Source organism: Musca domestica, unplaced genomic scaffold (assembly GCF_030504385.1).
Source record: "Musca domestica strain aabys unplaced genomic scaffold, Musca_domestica.polishedcontigs.V.1.1 11, whole genome shotgun sequence".
NCBI lineage: Eukaryota > Metazoa > Arthropoda > Insecta > Diptera > Muscidae > Musca > Musca domestica.
Window position 1 is genome coordinate 10,330,556 of NW_026712133.1, and position 22,964 is coordinate 10,353,519.

At 32.8% G+C, this 22,964-nt stretch overlaps 1 long non-coding RNA gene across 1 annotated transcript; it reads right to left on the minus strand.

Annotated features, from left to right (window-relative positions):
• Positions 1–3,332: 3,332 nt before the first annotated feature.
• Positions 3,333–3,941, minus strand: LOC131805836 (uncharacterized). The gene is made up of 2 exons (XR_009343851.1): positions 3,718–3,941; positions 3,333–3,658 (listed from the first exon to the last, which is right to left on the minus strand). It is a non-coding gene; the product is annotated as an uncharacterized LOC131805836 (long non-coding RNA).
• Between the last annotated feature and the right edge of the window lie 19,023 nt (positions 3,942–22,964).

The window sequence follows — 22,964 nt, forward strand, 5'->3', positions numbered from 1 at the left end:
TTTAATTTATTTTTGATGTACCTGTGACTCACATTTACTGCCACGGTGCACTACGTCGTCACCACCATCAACATCGATTTAATAAAAGCGTTGACAAGCTCATTTGCAAGGAATCGGAACTCAGCCGAGGACTATAATTCATAAACCACGACTAGCACAACAAACCGCTGCCGCACTGTCAATGTGATAACAAACGAAGTCAGTCAGACGAGCAAGTTGGCTATTTGTTGGACAGAAAGACGGACAGTTCGACATCTATGCTTTGCTATGCACCAGCCAACATCGAACAATGCGTCCGTGTATCGACGTTTGCAACAATTTAATACAAATTCGTTTGTGGTCGGTGATCTGGTGGTAGTTTGCCTTGATTCCAGAACGAATGGTTTGTCGTTGGTGGTATTGAACGGACGAATCGTTTGGCAGTTAGGACGGTATTAGAGGTTATGGTGTCCTTGCATAATCTACGCTGCATTCGTGGTTTGCTTTGTCGATGTGACATTAGCACTAATGTATGCAATTGAGAGTAAGTAATGTGACACAAATGGAGGAAACGACTACAGGAATTTCTTTTTTTGGAATGAACTGACGCTACCTAGCCCGCCCGCCGAACTATTCACTAGAAATTGACATTTTTAGTTTGCATAGTTTTTGTTTATCTGTAAATCAGATGGGAACAGTAAACTGGTTCCAAATTGCTTTGATATTTTATTTTGTAAGGATTTTTAAAATTCTATTTTGAATGCAGGTGGAAATATTGAAGTTTTTTATTATTAAGATATATGTGGAGGATATGAATAGAAAAGAGAAGTGAACTTCTTCGTCTAACCTAGAAAAATTACGAATGAAACAGCCGCTTCCCAGTGTCTGGAAAATATTAAGAATGAGTACCGTACTAAAAAGGAAAGACAGTTTACTAGAACAGAGTTGGCATGTTTGTTCGGGATATCGTATTATTTTGTTGTTGCAAAATAGTCAGGCTTTATCCCATTATTGTTGTTTTTATAAAAACAACGTTAATTTTATAAAAACGACGTCAATAAACTATTTTGCTTGTTTTCTAAACAAAACGATCTTTCAAATGACTTTTTAGTTGAATAAAAATAGTGAAACGCTTTGAAATCTGTGTACACAAATATTTTTAAATTGTTGAGGTATTTTAGAGCTTCTGCAGTATTTGTTTCTTTATTGAATACTTCTACCCGGTCTTTACTTGCAGAAACTTCTCTAGCTTCTATTTCGATATCTGTACTTTCGATTTCAACTTCAGACCGAATCCCACAGCTTGTAATTAGCATTTGTTAATCTAGTAAAGAAATGTAATCTTTGCCGTCAAAATCAAAAGAATCGTAAATATCTTTATTAGACCCGGCTTTAAGAAAACAGTTTTAAATTGCGTCGAAGCTTTTCCATGCGGCTTCAATAAAAACCAGTAAAGAAAGTCTTAAAGTCGGGCGGGACCGACTTTATGATACGCTACATCACTTTGCTAATTCAGTAGAGCTCCACATAACATTTAAAAGTTTTTTATGGGAGAATTCAATCATACACGCTATGATTATAATTATAATTTAAAGTTCAAAAGACTAAATATGCCGAAGCATTTGTATCTTTTAAACCCGGACTTGTATTGTCCATTTGATATATATGGGAGCTATATCCAAATCTGAACCGATCTTGATAAAATTTGGCAAAGATATTTCTGAGCTATATTTCATATATTTCTCTGAATTTCGTTGTTACCGAGTGCATATTACGCCTGTGGGTGACAAATATAACAAATCGGATGAACAATATATATGGGAGCTATAGCTATATCTTAACCGATCTTCACCAAATTTGATATACTACCTTCTAGACTCAATTCGGTCGTAAGTGCCACATTTCATCCCATTATTTAGACGTTTGGTGCACAATAAAATGTAAATCGGACGAAGTTATATATGGGAGATAAATCCAAATCGGCACCGACCTCGATAAAATTTAGTAAAGGTATTTCCGAGCTGTATTTGATATATTTCCCCAAATATTGTTGTTACAGAGTGTATATTACGGCTACGGAGGACTAAAATAACAAATCGGATGAAAAATATATATTGGAGCTATAGCTATATCTGAACCGATTTCGATCAAATTTGGCATACTTATTGCCTTTTATTGTGCACCAAACGTGTAGTATCAGTCCGAATAGTATGGAATTTTGCACATACAACCAAATTAGGCCTGAAAATAAGTATGTCAAATTCGATCGAAATCGGTTTAGATATAGCTATAGCTCCTATATATATTGTTTATCAGATTTGTTAATTTTGTCCTCCGCAGCCGTAATATGCACTCTGTAACAACAATATTTGGGGAAATATATCAAATGCAGCTCAGAAATACCTTTGCTAGATTTTATCGAGATCGGTTCAGATTTGGATATAGCTCCCATATATAACTGCGTCCGATTTACCTTTAATTATGCACCAAACGTCTAATATTTGCCCAAATGGGATGGAATTTGGCAGATGCGGCAGAATTGAGTCAAGAAGCTAGTATGCAATATATACTGTTTATCCGATTTGTTATATTTGTTACCCACAGCATATGCACTCCGTAACCACATTACTCAGGGAAATAGATCAAATACAGCTCAGAAATATCTTTGCCAAAGTTTATCGAGATCTGTTCCGATTTGGATATAGCAATTAATTGTGCACCAAATGATACAAATGCATCGCATATTTAGTCCTTTGAACTTTAAATGATAATTATAATCATAGCATGTATAATTGAATTCTCCCATAAAATTCTTATGCGGAGCTCTACTAAATTAGCAAAGTGGTGTAGGGTATCATAAAGTCAGCCCGCCCGACTTCAAGACTTTCTTTACTGGTTTTTATTTCAAAATCGTGATATTTTGTCCACATAATAGAGGTTTTCAAAACCAAAATAGTGTATAAAATGGTGTTCATGTCCATATAAGAGAGTGTCCACTTATGGGACGTTAGTATACATGAAAATTTGTGTTTCAATCTGTGTTTTTTGATAATTGTCCATAAAAGCGAGGTGTCGGCCTGAGAGAGTGTCGTCCACTAGTGGGAAGTTTCACTGTACATATTGGCTTAATCTCCTCAATGTGTTAATTAAATGTACTTACTTAGTCCTGGAAACTGACTTTGTTCTCTGTATATCGATATGCCGACAAAAAGTCATTTATTTTGCAGTTAACTGTTTAAACCAATGTGCCCGTATTTCATTACTACAAAACTGTCGCTAATGTGTAGCATCCCAACATACCAAATTGACTTGAGAATAATATTTTAATAAGCTTTCAAAAATAAGCCTTAAGCTTGAGAAAATCTTGAGAATGTATTGAGAAATGCTTGTTTAACAATTATAGAATAATCGAAAGGGAACCCTTATTCATAAGCTTATTCTTGTAATTGCAGAATAAGCTTACGAAAGTAATATTATATCAAGCTTATTTTTTCAATGGTATAAAATATTTATTTTTTAATTATTTTACACATTTCATTCATTGATCGCCATCCCAGCTGTCGCTGCCTCCTGTTGCATTGATACCTAGATGATTTCTTTCCCCTTATTTGAGCTTCCGCGTCTCCTCCACTAATTCTTCACTTCTCTTGAATTCTTGCAACTTTTTGACGCCTCTATTCTGAAATGAGATTGAAATAATATACACTACAAATTCCCAGATTTATTATTCATCATTACCTTAGAGTTTCGTCCAGAAATGGGTCTTAAATTCGCGTGATTTTGATTTTAACCAAAGAAAATGTTTTTTTTGTCGACAATTTTCACAAAAAAAAAATCAAAACAAATTTGTCAACAAAGGACAGATTTGAGAAAAGTTTGTGCAAAAAAGTTTTTCTCTAGCATTGTTGAGGAATTCTTACGATAAACTATTTTCATAATATTATTCTCAAGCTGTATTGTATTTTTGGTATGATGGGATAGTTTTCAGGGCGCACACTGTTTACAGCGTCAAATGTCTATACTCTGACGACAATGTATCTCCTGTCCCATGAATTTAGTTGATTCTCCAAACATGTGTTTACTTCTGAAATGGATTTCAATGAAAATTCTCACACAGGCACACGCACACACATGCATTAAACACGAGTTCAAAATGTTTGTGCAAATGTCGGAAATGTTGTTTTCAATACTCAGTTTTGTACATACATACGTATGTATGTAATTGTTATTTTGCAATTTCGAAATTATCGTCGAATCATGATTGACATTTTAAATTGGAAATTGTCGATTGTCCGCCTGCCTCTATGCCCCCTTGCAGGAAAACAATAATGGTAATGGTTGACATTCTATTACAAATGGTCGTCATCGTCGTTAATGTACGTGTGCGTGTGTGTGTGTGTGTTCTTCGGCTCTTTGTAACTGACCGAATTACCGACCATCATTTGAAACTTAATGGCTGTTTTAATATTTGTTGACATTCTTCTTCATTTCGAACATTTGCCACTCACCATTATTTTGTCTAAGGCCGATTTAAGTCCATCCCGTATACATACATACATAAGTATGTATATACACCTATGTATCTGTCTGGGAGTGTGTGTGTGTGTCATGCCTCATTGTCTGTCGATATTGTGAAAAATGCTACATTTGTCATGTCCTTCATGTAAAATGTATGTATGTGTATATTTGTGCCTGTATGTCTACTGTTTGCTTATTAATAGTGCTGTTATTGCCTCTTGCGAAGGGAAAACAGTTCAAATGGCCATGCGACCGGGCCCATAGATGGATGGGACGCAAAGGGTCCATGTTATTACAGTTGAATTGAATTTTAAATTTAAATACTGACAATTTAACTGATTTGCTTTTAATTGGATTTTCGAGTAATTTATTCATCGCTGCCCATACATCTATGATTTAAATTCAATATTTATCTACACACACAGACGTGAGTATACCGATAGCTCCGTACTTATGTATGAATTAGTGTAGCAGGTGCTTAAAAGTATTTTCATTTGTGATGTGAATGTGGTGGTATTTGTCTGCCCGTAAGGTCCATGATTGTATCAATGTAATTGTGTGCTCCTGATTAAGTGGTCACGTGTAAATATTTATTATGTCTCCCTGCTGCCATCATCGGATACAATGGCAATAAATTATTCATCAGTATTAACATTTATTTTAACCATAAACAATAAAAACTTGTGTAATATTACTAGACACTGTTTATGTTATTTTAAGTGTTTTTGGTTTTTGAATTTCGGAATATAATTGTAAACGATTTTCAATTGTGAAATAATTAAAATATCTGTTTCGGCTGATTGAAAAATATCACATTATCACATTTTCCCTGATAAAAGTAGGCAATTTTTGAATATTATCTTGGATCAACTCACATGGTTGGGCTAAGGATAATTATATATCCTTAGTTGTGGAAAATCGTAACCAAGAAAACAGAGAGTGTATGAAGCGGCTACTAAAATCGTAATTCGAAATATTATAAATAGTTATGAAAAATTTGCGTTGCTAAGGAAAAGTTTTGTATGATTTCAATAGAGTCATTTGAAGGGCTTTTTAAAATTCGTATTCGATTTAAACGGACAAACAACTAAAATTTAAATTTTATTTTACAAACTCACTTTGTATTTCCGTTAGCCTTGCATTACCATTTTAATTTTTAAGATTCACAAAAGTACAATATTTTAAAAGTAAAAAGTTAGATGGTAGATAAGGAGGTAAAACAGTTTCGTAAATACTACTGAAATATAATGCTGATACCATGTCCGCAACAAATGTTTCACAATCATTTGAAATGTTTCTTCATTTTTATACCCTTAGCCATATGGCTAGAGACGGTGTATATCATTTGATACGATCAAAACGTACCTAGTCAAGATAACGGTTTTAGACCCTAGGTCTGTTTGGACCAAATCCGTTTCAGGACATTGGGAGTCGATCTAGGGATGTCCGTCCATCCGTCAGTCTATCTGGCTGGTGTGCACGATAACTCTCGAAGGGAGTATCCGATATGGTCCAAACTTGGTACACGGTACTATTTTTGTCAAACTTAGATCGAGTTCGGAGATGGGCAATATCAGTCAGAAAGAGAAACGATAATACGATTTTGCTCCAAATTTGCAAATTCTAATATTTGCGTCAGTTCTAGGGCAGGTACGAAAATGGACAATATTGGTTCACTCCATCAACTACCTTCCCCACAAAGGGTCAACATTTTGAATAATTACAACTCTTATAAAATGTGATGTAAAAGTCCGACTGCCTTCAAATTTCTCACATTCCAATATTTCCATATACCAAAGATCTGGTGTTAAAATGGAATATATCGGTCAACTCCTTCTGGTACCTACACCACAAGAGGACAAAATGAAGCTCATTAAACGCGAAATTAATATCCAATCCCATTTAGACTCGGCATATCTGAATATTTCTATCAACACAGGATCTGTTATAAAGATGGTAGAGATCGGATCATTCCTTCTGGTACCTCCCCCACAAAGTTTCGAATAACCAAAACGTTTATAAAATTCGAAAAAAGTATCAGGTTCTCGTTATATTTCACACATCCCATTATTTTCACTAACAAAAGATCTGTTGTGATCGGTTCTGGTACCTCCGACACAAAGGTTCAAAATTTTGAACATCCATGAAGCTCATAAAAAGCGATGTTCCATTCAAGACTTGGTACATCTCAATATTTCCATCAACAGAAGACCTTTTATAAAGATAGGAGGGATCGGACCATTTCTTTTGCTACCTGCCTCACGTAGGGTTCAATATTTGAAAGAAAAACGCTCAAAGAAAGCGAAATAAGCATCTAACACTGTTCAAATTGCACACATACAAACATTTGTCCTGATACAATATATGTTGTGCAGATGAACCCCTTCTGGTACATCACTCACAAAAGGTCACAATTTTCAATACTTTTCCAGCGACGAAGATGAGCTAAGGACACCTCCACGAAAAGCAAAGTCTTCAACCGAACATGCACTCCACACCAATTATCATTGGTATCACATATCAGAAATAAGTGAGTAAAGTTTTGTCGAGATCGGTTCAGATTTGTATACATCCCCATATATATATATATATATATATATATATATATATATATATATATATTGATCCGATTTCAGATTTATTGTACACCAAATGGCTAATATAAGCCCAAATGGACGGAATTTTTGCACATCCGACAGAATTCAACCCAGAAGCAAGTACTTTAAATGTTGGTGAAAATCGGAAGCTCCCATATATATGTTTCATCCGATTTGGTGTTAAAGTCCGTTATATGCCTAATATGCACCCTACAACAATAATATTTGATAGCGGACATACAGCACGAAAATACCTTTGCCAGATTTCAGAGAGATCAGTTCAGATTTTTATATACCTTCGATATACATCTTCATCCAATTTCACGGTTATTGTCCACCATATATGCCCAAATTGGATAGATTTGTTCATATTCAACCCAATTTTTTCATTTGGTGAAACTCTGAAAAATATTTTTTTTTTAAATATAACTCTCATCGAAGTCATATCAATCACTATGCAGCAATTTTATTTGGTACTAGGGGTACAAAAGCCTAAGCCCGCCCGCTTTTGACTTTTCCTTACTGGTTGATGACTTTTTTTGTAATTTAAAATTGAAATTATTAGTTTTGTTTGTATAAAGAATTCTTCTGTTTAAGTTCATTTAAATAATAATTATTATAAGATATTTAAATATTTTGCATTGTTCGATCGTTTTTAACATATCATGATTTAAATTTAGAATGTAAACAAGATCCCGTCACTCCTGACACTAATATCTTAAAAAGGGTCCCGTTATTATATAAGCCACGTGATCGACTCTGCATCAGAGGCAGCAGTCTGGAATTCTCCGCCGAGGGCATAATAAGTAGAAAAAGAAGGTAACGCATGAAAGCAATCCAGAACCTTGATTGATCTTACCATATACCAGGTGATAAAGGGTAATGCAAGCCATAGTGTACCGTCGAGGGCTACGGCAAAAAACATTTCAGTCAAAGGTGGATTTCGCATTAAATCCTTGGACTTTAAAGGTGTTAAAACTTAAGCAGTAACAATGTGCCGTCTAGGGCGTTTAAAATTAAATGTGAGGAAATTCCTGATTAAATCGTGGGCCTTTGATACTAAAAGTGATAAAAATAGAAGCGAAGTAAAGTGCCACCATGGGCATTAAACAACTGAAGCCATAAAAACTAAACATACGTCGCAATCAAAGAGCCGCCAGTATAATTTTTTTTAAACTAAAAGTCCGAGCAATGAAGCAGGCTCCATAGAAGCAGTAAGCCATTGGGACAGCAAGCCGTTTGTACCCTGTACAGAATAGTTTTTATTAACACTACAAATTTGTAAACAGTTACCTAGAGCTGTCAAAGACTATGGTTATACTTGTTGGCGTTCATCGCGAATGGACTACAAAATGTTCGTCTCATCATAAAATACAAATTCTTCCCAATGCTACATGCGTCGTAACTATTTACTATAACAAATCGTACTTGATTCTGTATGTTTTGCCAGAAGACTTTAATTTTTTCCTGGTTCTTCGTGATAAATTCTTGTGATTAGAGGCATAGAAGCCACATTTTACTTCCCAACTTTTAGTTCAGCACAAAAATTTATCATTGGCTGAACTTAACTCTCTTTTATGTAGAGGATATAAAAGAGCGTAAAGTTCATTTCCCAAAAAATATTCTAAATCTGTTTAGCCCTTACCGATTTTATGTATTTAAATTTAATTAACCCCATAAAACGGTTCCATTTGATATTTTATATCTCTATGCAATAAAAAAAAAACTTTTCACCTTAGTTTTTTTCCATGTCAAAAGAATTGTTTTACATCAATTTAAAAAAAATATTATTACAATAAAGTCATAAATAAATTTTGAAGCCTTCGTTCGACCATTAATTCATTTTAAAATAAAACCGATAATTATTATGGGAAACAAACACCATTTTTCTTTAAGAATTCCCTTTATATGCTCTTTAGATACTCTTCTCAAGGAATTCAAGATATAGTTCAGTATAATGGACTGTACACTAAAAATCATACATGAATTCACAAAACACTAGATTCGATACGTAACTAAGTTGGAGAAATCCAATTTTTATTGCCTAGTTTTAGGCATACTAATTTCATTATGTTTATTCACCAAACAAAATTAATAACAAGAATGTTTCTACTGCCATCCACATGCAACTTGTTCAAGGCAGAGTAAAATAAATGTTCGTAATTCAATTCAATTCAATTACCATTGAGCAATAAAGGTAAATTTATACTGCTTTTGTACTATCTATATCTATAAGAGAGGAAAATGTTTGTAATTAATGGACTCGAAAACCGCTGAACAGATTTTCCTGAAAATTTCCAAGTATACTACAACATCGCCTGAAAGTAAAACATATTATAGCATCAGGTTTAGAGGTACCTCCCAAAAATTAAGATTTTATATGTACATATCTATTGATCGATTACAGGTACAGTTTAATTTAGAATACGTAACGGAATTTGAAACAAAAATACATTTGCCAAATTATATGGAAATCGCTACAGATTTGAATATAGCTCCCACATATATTTTCGACCGATTTCGTTTATTTGATGCAACAAATATGATATGTATGTTCGATTCCAATGAAATTTGGAATGTGTGGCGCGATTTCGATCAGAAAATGAATTTGTCAAATTATATTGGAATTGGATAAAGCCCCCTATATATTTTCGGCCGATTTCATATATATATATATATAGATATATATAAAATCAATTGTTGTTCGTTGGCCCGACTTGCATTAGGTTTTTAAAGAATCGCTTCACTCCAACCCTAGGGATTTATTTGTGGGCTGAGGAATTTATCTGTACATATAAAATAAAGTTGTGTTAGCTACTACGCTTATAACTCAAAAACAGCTGATCACACAAATTCGGAACTGTCTCTTGGCAGAAAAGGATAAAATCCCAAAAAATTGCGTAAAAATGTGAAATTTGAAAATTTTCATTTTGACTTTTGAAGTGTACAATAGTAATGTTTTATTTTGCATGATTTTTTTTTTCATTTTGACTTACTATTTTGGAATGTACATTTGTTGGGTTTTAGTGTTTTTTTTTTTTTTTTTAATTCAAATAATATGTGTTTTTTTTTTTTGGGAGTGGCGGACCTGAATAAATGATGTCAAATAATTAAACGTTGTCAAACCAAAGTTAAAAGATAATTACATTTTCAAAATTGCTAAAAAAAATCAAAAAAGAGTCTATTATATATACAACTTCGGAATGGAATCTTGGCAAAAAAAAATTGCGTAAAATATGCCAATTAAAATATAAAAGAAAGAATCCTTTTGCCGTGAAATTTTTTCAATTTAAAAACTATATAGAATTTTAAATTTTTTATTGTTTTGAATTCTGAATAAATAATATCAAAAAAAAAAAAGTACGCAGAACGACTTTAAATGGAGATCTTTCATGTCTGAAATTGGCATTTAGCTTTCAACTCCAGGATCTACATCGTGCTTCAGCTGGAAGATGCGAACACATTTAAACAAACAAAGCGTTATGGGGCTCATTTCAAAACGTGGACCTACCACTTATTTCACATGACAATTATCCGTCCAATGAGAACTCAATATGCAAAATTCATTGGGACTGCAATCAGTGAAATACCGAATATAAAGGGCGCAAAAAAGAAGAGGGAAAAGGATTTCTATTATTTCAGTAATTCTTCCTAAACTTTCACGATACCTTAAATCGCTTTTGCAGTTCATGATATGGGTCATAACCCCCGGATAAGGATACAACCCGATTTTAAGTATGTCTTATATTTAAACCATATTTTCATACTAATTTCGGCAAATGTTGGTAATTTGGGAAGAAACCATCCTTGCAAAAACTGATCACGATTTGTATAACCATCATATGACTTAAGGAACCGGACATTTGTTTAATCGTCTTCGAATTATACTATGATAAAAGATATGGACATTATGGGGTCTCCAAGGCGCAATTTCAATGACAAATATTACATATTACTTTAAAACAAGTAAAAAAAATTAAGTTTGGCCGGAAACATTTTTATATAAAAGTATCTGAATTCAAGCGTGTTTCACTTTAAACTTCATATACCAGTAAGACTGTTTGGATAATGCAGTTAACTTATCAAAAAGCCATAAAGTGAATGAGGCCGTTATATGGGGCCATACCAAACGGGAACCTCTGTGGACAATTTTATACTTCAAGGATTGTCATCTATCAAACCTTCTAAAATACCAAAATTGAAACAATTATGTGCGTAAATGTGACTAGGATTATCAACATACCCAATATCGGTAGGTATCGTTATATGTGTTAGACAAATCCGAGGAGAAATGTAGCAAAAATAATCAAAATACCGAATATCGGGAGGTACCTTTATGTGGGGGCTATACCAAAGCGTGGACCTATACATGCAATGTTTCGCCACACGACCTGGGACCAGTTATGACCTACAAATAACAGTTTTCAGACAAATCCGTGAAAAAAGCGTCAAAAATTGTCAAAATACCGAATTTCGAGAGATACTGTTATATAGGGACTATACTAAAACGTGGACCGGTAGATCTCATTTTCAATACCAACTATCCTATACACAATGCAAATTGTTTTGCTAAATTTTGATGCTCTACGTATGCTGATTATGATTATTATATATATGTATAATATATATATATATATATATATATATATATATATATATATATATATATATATATATATATATATATATATATATATATATATATATATTTAATTAACCCCATAAAACGGTTCCATTTGATATTTTATATCTCTATGCAATAAAAAAAAACTTTTCACCTTAGTTTTTTTCCATGTCAAAAGAATTGTTTTACATCAATTTAAAAAAAATATTATTACAATAAAGTCATAAATAAATTTTGAAGCCTTCGTTCGACCATTAATTCATTTTAAAATAAAACCGATAATTATTATGGGAAACAAACACCATTTTTCTTTAAGAATTCCCTTTATATGCTCTTTAGATACTCTTCTCAAGGAATTCAAGATATAGTTCAGTATAATGGACTGTACACTAAAAATCATACATGAATTCACAAAACACTAGATTCGATACGTAACTAAGTTGGAGAAATCCAATTTTTATTGCCTAGTTTTAGGCATACTAATTTCATTATGTTTATTCACCAAACAAAATTAATAAGAAGAATGTTTCTACTGCCATCCACATGCAACTTGTTCAAGGCAGACTATACTAAACGTGGACTATACTAAAACGTGGACCGGTAGATCTCATTTTCAATACCAACTATCCTATACACAATGCAAATTGTTTTGCTAAATTTTGATGCTCTACGTATGCTGATTATGATTATTATATATATATATATATATATATATATATATATATATATATATATATATATATATATATATATATATATATATATATATATATATATATATATATATATATATATATATATATATAAAAAGCATGGAAAATAGTCAGATAAAAAGGTTTCGTAAAATAACTGAATAAATATGCCCACTTTCTATCAGAATTATTCAAAATTAGATACAAAAAGTGGTTCTCATTTATTTGGTTTTTTTAGAATGATTTAAAAATCACCATAGATGGGCTTTCTTCATATATTGTATGCAAACCTTATGGATAATTTATTTCCGTTGCGAAAAAGGATAAAGGCTAAACAGATCAAAGCATAATTTGTGACTTCGGCTTAAAAATACAACACTGTTGGCAATGGTATCTGACGCACACCTTTTTTGAAATATTTCAAGTTCCCATGCGCCTTTTTATATCCTCCACCATTATATGGAGGGTATATTAAGTTTGTCATTCCGTTTGTAACACCTTGCAATATACATTTTAGACCCTACAAAGTATATATATTCTTGATCAGCACAAAATTCTATGTCGATTTAGCGATGTCCGTCCGCCTATTCGTCTTTGGAAATCACTCTAGCTTCCGAACGAAATGAAGTAGAATGATAAAATCTTGCTCAAGTGTAAATTAGGTGTGCAGGACTTTTGGCATTGAAGGTCCACGTTTTGATATCGGTACTTCCAAATTTGGTATTTGAAGTTCGAAATGGATACTACTGTCTACGACAGAAAATTGTCTGTGCAGGTCCACGTCTTCATATAGCCTCCATATAACGGTATCTCCCGATAGTTCGTATTTTGATGATTTCAGCAACATTATTCACCGGAATCGTTTCAAATTTAGTATTGAAAGATCTTTGTGGGTACTACAATCTATGGTTTTTCGTATGCAGGTTCGCGTCTTCCTATAGTCCCCATATAACGGTTTTCATTTAAGTGGTAGTTTTTGGATTTTATTTATTTATGTATATAATTTTTTTTAAAAAATATTTCAAGTTCCTTCCAAATGATGAAGGCTATTAAGAGTTCGGTACGGCCGAACTTAACTGTTTTTTTACTTGTTTAAATTATGTATTTTTATTTTGAACATAAAACCATGGAAAATAGACAGGTAAAAAAAGTTTCGTAAAATAAAATACCGCCGTATTATAGTATATGGGTATATAAAACGCTTAATTGTGGTACGAAGGTGTGTATTTTTGTAAACAACACTATAATTTTGTCGCGTATATTAAGACCTCGAACGCCATATTTTTAATAGGTTGATGATTTTACGTTGTAACCCTGTCGTAAACATGGAGAAATTGTCATGCATTCGTTTAAAGATATAGTTTATTGTATGCCCTCTCTCCATTGTCCTTCTTGAGATTCTGACATTAGTTTGTCACAAATAGTAGTTTCTGTAGTACGACCTGTGAAGTTTAGACTTTATTTATAAGTATTGTTGTCATTTTACAATCTGACACTTTTTGAAGATGAGATACTAGGTATCACGAGCCGATATTGTACAGACATTTTCACACATAACGTAAGTGTGATCCAACTAGTCTATTTTTTGTGGAGGTGCCGAAAAGTTGAAAGACATATTCCAACTTAATTGGAGAACAATTTCGCATATATTATTCATAAGTTTCACTCTTTGTGGGAGGACATTCATACTAGCTCTAATAAGGGATATTGAAAATGTAAAAAAGAAATTAAAAATTTTTGTAAAAAATCGACGAGTAATTTCTTTATTTATCTTTTAGTAGAAATTTGATTACTCAAAATGTTAATCCTTTGGCGGAGAATGTGCAATAGGTTAGCAGAACAATTTAACAATTTAACATTGAGCAAATACCTACTTACGTCTCATGAGATATTTAATTTATTGAAAATGTTGACGGTTTGTGTGGGAAGCACTAGAAAAATTGTGCCGATTTTTACTACAGATGGTATATATCATTTGATACGGCCAAAACGTGCCTCATTGAAATAAAGACTTTAGACCCTAGGTCTCTTTGGACCAAATCCGATGTCCGTCCGTATGTCTGTCTTTCTGGCTGGTGCGCACGATAACTCTCGAAGAGAGTATCCTGGCCCGAACTTGGTACATCGTAATATTATTATGAAACTTAGATCGAGTTCGGAGATGGGCAATATCGGTGTAGGAAGACCCCCAAAAGGTCGAAATTTTCAAAAAAAAATATATGTTTTATATTTTACTCAGAAAGAGAAAGGATAGCCCGATTTTGCGCCAACTTTGCAAATCTTAATATATGCATCAGTGCTATGTCATGTGTGACAGTGGACAAAATCCATCCACTCCTTCATGTACCTCCCCACAAGGGGTCAAGATTTTGAATAATTAAAACTCTTATAAAATGTGATGTAAAAGTCCGATTGCCTTCAAATTACACACATCACAACATTTTTATTAACCCAAGGTATGGTGTGAAAAAAATTATCGGTCCACTCCTTCTCGTACCTCCCCCACAAAGGGTCAAAATATCCATGAAGTCCATAAAACGCGAAATCAACATTCGATTCCATTCAGACTTGACTTATACAGATTGTAAAGATCGGACTATTCCTTCTGGTACCTCCACCACAATGGGTCAAAGTTGTGATTCGCCAAAACGGTCATAAAATCTGAAATAAGTATCCAGTTTTCTTCATATTTCACACATCCCATTTTTTCTACTAACAAGATCTGCTGTGAAGATGGGATGTATCGGTGCACTCCTTCTGTGCTTCGGTGCCACGAAGCTGATAAAACGCGAAATCAACATTCGATTCCATTCAGATTTGGGTCACAATCTGCCATAACTTGTGAAAGAAGTCAGCGATTCTTTACAATTCTTTCTCATCCAGAAACCTGATTTGAATATGGAATTTATGATTTCGAATAAAATTGGATATAAATGTTCGATTGTCTTATAACTTTGTCCATACCAATATTTTTATCTATATTAGATATTTGATGAAGTATGAAAATGGAATACTTTGGTCAACTATATCTCGCACCTAATGCACATTCCAAATTTTTCTAAAAAATATCACATGTAAAGTGAAGGAAGTAACCAATATAGTCCAAACCTGGTGCGTCGCAAAATTTATATCATATTTATTTTGGCCCGATACGAAATGGACAATATTGGCCCATTCCTTCGGTACCTACTCCATAGATGATCAAACATTTAAATAATCATAACATAAGTCAACATATATTTAAATAATCGAAAATTGGCTGAGGGTATACATTTGTTGGCAAAACCGAATGTTACTCTTTAACTTGTTTTTAAGATTTTTCGTTATACGCATTCTGAATGACATATATCAGCCATTTGATTTGACTACAAAAACGTTCGTGTTATGCGTATGGAGGTGGAACGTTTCACATTAATTACAAGATATTTTTTATGGAATACTTATTACCGACCATATGAATCATTATTAATGGCAAAATACTTAATATAGCGAAAGAAACCGGCTTAATGGGTATAAAGGTCACGTCCACATTGTACATATGAGATGACCTCAGTCCCACCCTTTGAAAATGTAATTAGTAAGAAGAAGATTTTATTTATTTTACAAGTCAAAGCCACTTTTTCTAACCGATTTGGATATAATTTAATTCCTTTTATTGTGCAGGATATAAACTTTATCCGTTTTCACGAGTTTATTGAAGCTGTTGGCTGCAACAAATTTGCTAATTGCTAATTTGTAAAAATAATATTAAAATATATAATAACATGTTTTTTTGTTAAAGACACACTTTTGTCTATCGGTAAAACAGCAATGGAAAATTTAACTGCTGTAAGTAATACTCTTATGCGAATTCAAACTTGAATTTTTCGAATTAAATATAATTATTAAACATTTTATGCCATTTAAAAATTGTGAAAAAAAAAACAAATTAATTTTTCCAACATGCGTTCATCCAACATATTGTTAAAAACCATTACACCATAACATGCAAATAATTCCTACGGCTATTAGCTTTTATTACGAGCAATTCCAATAAAATTAATTATTTATTTAATCATTAAAATCAGGTTTATTCATTGGAAATAATGAGTAGAACTAACAAACACTACTGTTTTTCTTGCGATTAAAAAAATGAATGATAACGTTTTCGCTTAAGCTGAGGTAAACAAGTTAAATCAGCAATACAATAGGACGGCGAGTCGACACATTCATACCCTTTGCTATGGACAGCGCTAATGATCCTGCAAATTATTCACTAATATGGAAGAATAAGAAATAAGCTACCATAAAAAAGAAGCTATTAAAAAGATCTGCTACACCATCAGCCGATCTACTTGCACAACAATTTTAGACGCGACAAAATTTTTATAGGACGAGTAATATGAAACTTAAATAAAGCAACAACATTTGCGTAAGACATATAAATCCGTCGCAAAGAAATAACCTTATCCCTAATAATAAACGAGACGCAACTTGAACCACAATTCACTTTATTAGGCTAGCCAAACCACTGTAGCTTCCAAACGAATTGAAGTAGGTTGATAAAATTTTACTCAAATGTGTGTTTAGTCTGCATGATGTTTAGTATTGAAAATTGGCTATATAGGTCCATGTTAAGGTATAGCTACAAAATTGTCTTTGCAGGTCCAGATCTTCGCATAGCCCCCAAGTAACGGTGCTTCCCGGTATTCGGTGTTTTTCAACAACATTATTCACCGGAATAATTTCAAATTTCATATTTGCACTAAGTAATGGGTACTACAGCCTGTGACATAAATCTGTCTATGCGGTTCCACGTCTTCGTATAGCTGAGTATTTGCTGAAATTGTTTAAAATTTCGTATTTGAAAGTTCCATTTAATTTAAGAGACATTTTCTACGAAATTTTTATGAAGTGCCCTTAAAATGGTGGAAGGTATTAAAAGTTCGGCACGGTCGAACTTAGCTGAACTTAGATCGTAATATATACAAAATGTTGTGCCATTAAGATCTCTACATACCGAATTTACAACAGTTCATATGTTCAAAACTGTAGCCTTTGATCTAAATTCTTTTTAATAATCGGCCCTATTACGGTTATCGTCGGCGTCGCAAAATTAAGTCGAGGCGACAATAATGATATTAGGGTTGTCGTTTTTTGTCGATAGCGACAAATGGTTTCCATTATCATTGTCGATACAACAGTCGACGTGAAGTCGATTTTTGAGAATATCTGTCGCCGTAAAAAATTATGACGACATAGTATTTTTTAGTCGACGTTGATATTGTAAGCATTTTTGTATTTGATATTTGGCCATGAAAATAACAACAGCAAAACAATTCGAAATTTTGGTTTCCGAATTGGAAAAAAATCCATGTTTGACAAAGGGTTTACCAAAAGTCATGTTCCAGCTAATTTTAAATCTGATTGGGAATCTATTGCTACAAAATTAAATGTAAATGGGCCTCCGATTAGAGACTCCGATGGCTGGCAAAAAGTATGTAAAAATTAAAATTATTTTTGTATGTTTTTATTAGTTGGTTTTCTAAAATTCTTCTAGGTTTGGAAAAATTTAAAACTAAAAAGAAACTTGTGCACAACAAAGATGAAACCAGCAGCACTGGAGGTGGCACTTTTAAGCAAATGACTTTGTCGCCATTGGATTGGTCTGTCGCTAATATAATGCAGTTTCAAAAGTTACTGAACCCACCAGGTGGTGCACTTGGAATAGAAAATAAGGAAAACATAAGGGTAATAGACGTTATAGTTCATGAAAATGAGCAAGTGGACAATGCTGATGACGAGACTGATGTAACCTACTATTGAACCTTCTCGATCGCCCAGAAAAAACAATGGTAAAAAGTCATCAAGGAAAGTAGAAACTATTGAACTCTTGGAAGAGCGGCATAAACTTTTGGAACAACACAATCAAGAGCCAGGCAATGCAAATTGGTTGCCTTAACAATCGCCGCTGCACTACTAATACATTCTTCTCTTCATCCTCACTTGAACTTAAGATATGTAACGCATTTATAATCTTATTTTTTTTTTTTTCACTATATTTTTTATTTTTCCGAAAGAGTCGAAATTAGAATTCAAAATACAAAACAAAATTATCTTTTTTTTTTTTGTCAATAACAAGGGAGTGTTGCCAACGTTTTTTTTTAATTGTTGCCAACTTTTATTTAAAACTGTCGATGTCGCTTCTATGCCTTACCATAATACCATTTTTAAATCGAAGCGACGGCGAGGGCGACTCGCACATAAAGTCGACGACGACCATAGTAACGACAACCGTAATTGGGCCGAATAGCTTGATTACAAACGACAGACACTACATCGAAATACAAAACTTCTGACACATATTTTAGTATTTTCATTGTTTTAATGAATCCACGCGGATAAATCGTTGACAGAAAGAGAGGAATTAGGCCTAAATTTGCCTCCTATGTGACTAGAATGTATTCGTTTAACACAATACTACAACGGCAGTATTTAGTAATTTTTCAAACGTCTTTATCACAAATCTTTAAATGTGTTACACTAAATGCGACACAATTTTTTTCTACATTTCATTTATATTATTACCCAACTGGTATTAATCCAAAATTTAATTTCAAAATATTTCCTAAAATGTGTAACAGTAATTTGAACCAAAATAATTTAAGAATTATAGAAATCGAATTTCAACCTTATCTATATACAGAGGCAATTTCTTGGTTTACCTTTTTAAAATTTCACTTCTGAAAGCAAAATATTTAGTACTTCCTTGCAGCTTTTTGTACCATCAAATCGTTTGACACATACTAATATTTATATCTACAAAACATTTTAATACCCTCCACCATGCATAGTATTGAGGGTATATAAGTTCGTCATTCCGTTTATAACTCATCGAAATAATAATTTTAGACCCAACAGCGTAAAATTCTAAGATGATTTAGCCCTATCCGTCTATTGTAATCACGCTACAGTCAAAACGAATTAAGATAGGAAGCTAAAATTTTGCACAGGTCTGTCTTTTGTCTGCAGGCAGTTCGAATATGGGCTATATCGGTTCACGATATCGTATAGCCCCCACACAACGGTACCCCCCCATTGATTTGATGATTTTAGCCACATTTTTCAATGGAATTGTCTGAAATTCTACACAAGGAGTTCTTTGTTAGTACTTTACCCCGGTCCACTATATCGCATATCCCCCATACAACGGCACCCCCCGATATTCGATATTTTTATGATTTTAGCCACATTTTTTAACGGAATTGTCGGAAAATTCACACAAAGAGTTCTCTGTTTTTCTCTATCTTTATCCCCTAGAACAGAATTGTCTACATAGGTCCACGATATCGTATAGCCCTCATATAACGGTGCCCCCTGATATTCCTTATTTCGATGATTTTAGCCGGATTTTTCAATGAAATTGTTCTATTCTACACAAGGAGTTCTTCGTGACTACTTTTCCCCCTGGAAGAGAATTGTTAATATAGGTTCACGATATCGTATATCCCCATATAACGGCACTTTCCGATATTCGGTATTTTGATGATTCTTGCGACATTATTCACCGGAAAAATTTCAAATTTTGTATATAAATTTCGGAACCGTTACTACAGCCTATAATACAAATTAAGGCGGTTTTCATTCAAGCGGTATGTTTCGACAGATTTTTTTTTGGAAAATTTTCAAGTTTTTTCCAAATGGTGGAGGGTATAAGCTGCTTTTTTACTTGTTAACATTAAGCTCCACCATAATTGTTATTGTTTTTTAGTATAAGATACGAGGTTAATGAAACTGGAGCGCTACACGAATAAACAACGCATTCTCATTATGAAATTGTTTTATCAAAATTGCGAAAGGAGTCAACTGTAAAGAGATTAATGGATACATTTGCAGAAATTGGGGCAGTTAGTCGTGCGAAAACAACAAAGTACCTTCGAAAATATCGCAGCTGTACTTGATAATGTCGCTCAAACTCCATTCCTCAATCCGACATCAAGCTCAGCAAACTGTTGTCTCCAAATCCATTCAAATTTCAATTGACTCTGGAATTGGAGCCAGGTGACCGTGGACAGCGAAGGGAGTTCGTTAATTTGGTACATGAATATGGTGATCATCTTCAGTGATGAGGTCAATTTACATCTTGATGGCTTCGTCAATGAACAGAATTGTTGCATTTGAGGCGAGGAAAATCCTCGAATGATTCACGAGAAGCAAATACAAGTCACTGCGTCTGGTTTTCGGACTGGAGAAATCATAGGACCTTTTTCTATGAAAACAAGCAATCAAAGGCTAAATAAACGGAAATGTTGAACCTAATTGCTCCTATTTTCGAATAACTATCATAAATGTTTAATGTGTATTCGAAAACCGAAGATAGAAACTTTAAATTCCTCAATATGATTTCCTGTATCTCCGATATTTGACTATATTCGTCAAGAAAATCCGCATTAATATAAAGGTCAGAGGTGTTTTTTTTTTGGTATTTTTTCACACACAAATTTGGTCCATTATTTCCACAACTAAGTATTATCCGACGACCATCAAAAATATTAGACGTAAGGGCTGTTCTAGACTCTAAACTCATAAATATATATATATATATATATATATATATATATATATATATATATATATATATATATATATATATATATATATATATATATATATATATATATATATATATATATATATATTTATATATATATATATATATATATATATATATATATATATATATTTTTTTTTTTTTTTTTTTTTTTTTTTTTGTCAATTTTTAAACCTAAATATTTGCGAACATCTTCTAATAAACAAGGCTTTTTTTTTTGATCCTTAACCTAACCCAAGCTAAATTTCATGCAGATTGGACGATAATTGCGACCTAAATATAATACCCCTAACACATGTGTTGTAAGGTGAAAAAAATACTTCAAAATGTACCGTTCAATATTTTAAGTCAAATTAAAAAATTGTATGCGATAAAAATATGACAAAAAATTAAAAAAAAAATATTCGAGAAAATATTGACATGTTTATTATTTTTATTAACATAATATTGTTTAGATGACCTATCCGGTACCTCCTCCACAAAGTCACAATTTTAAATATCTAAATCTCTTATAATTAGCAAATAAGTCTGCGATTGTTTTCAAGGTTGGTATATCTAAATATGTCTCTCAACCAGAGATCTGATGTGAATATGGATTTTATGGGATCACTTGTTCTCGTTTCTCTCTCAGAAACGGTTAACAATTATTCCTATAAAATTAGTAATAGATGTCTGATTTTCTTTAAATTTTGTATATCTCAATATAACTGTCAGTATTAGATGAAGTGGAACACTTCAGTCCACTATATCTGGTATCTCATGCATATTTCAAAAATTTTCAAAAATTATCACATATCTAATATAAAGTGATGATAGAATATATTGCTTCACTACTTCCGGTCAAAATTTTCAAAATATTCATGAAGTTCATAAAACGCGAAATTAATATCCGATTCCATTTAGACTTGGTACAATTCAATGTTTCCATTAACATAAGATCTGTTATAATAACGGTAGAGATCTGACCATTTCTTCTGGTACCTCCCTCACATAGGGTTCAAGATTTTTCAACTCTTTTCAAATTAAACACATACAAACATTTTTGCTAACACAAGATCTGTTGTGAAGAACCCCTTCTTGTACCTCACACACAAAAGGTGACTCTTTTCAATACTTTTATCTGTTATAATTTGTTTTAGTCCTTTGAATATCCTTTAAAAATTGTTTAAAAAATCCAAAGCAAATGAAAAGTGACAGGTCTAAGCAACTTGGTTTATTTCCAATAACAAAACCAATAACATTGGCTTCTATGACAACCAAAACCGATAAAATTCTAATTCGAAAATAAAACCGATTACATTGATTTTCATGACACCACAGCATTTTTTCTTGTCGTTTTTAAAACCAATAGTGACAAAATTGGTTTCTATGACAGCCCTGAATAAGTAGATCATTTAGTAGCAATTTTTTTTTGTAACTTTTCGATTTTTAGTTCTGAAAGCATGGCTTTTGGTATTTCCATGTAACTTTTGGTACAAATTTCAGAACTACTTGTAAATCCTATGCCGCATAAAAATACTCATATAGGTACATAAAATTTTGAACATTAAGCTCCATAATTTGATAGCATAAAATGTATAACCCAGAAAGAGACGAATCGTAGTGAATCTTTCGATGGACTTTGTTCTCCATTTATCTGGCTAATTGGTTCTCCATTTAAATGGCTAACCTGCATTTGTTTGTAACATGGAAGAGGGAGAAAAACAGACCCATAATTCCTTTCGTTGATCTGCAAGAATCACATTCTGAGTCAATTTATTCATGTCCTTCCGTCCGTCCATGTATTTTTGTAAACAAAGTACCGGTCGCATTTATTGTCCGATCAAGATGAAACGTTATTGGGGAAACATATCAAATACAGGGTGAAATAAAAAAATTGCAACAAAGTCAAAAGCCATAATTTTTTACATTTTTTTTTTTTAATTTTATTGAATGGAATCCAAAAATTTCGTATCACGATCATT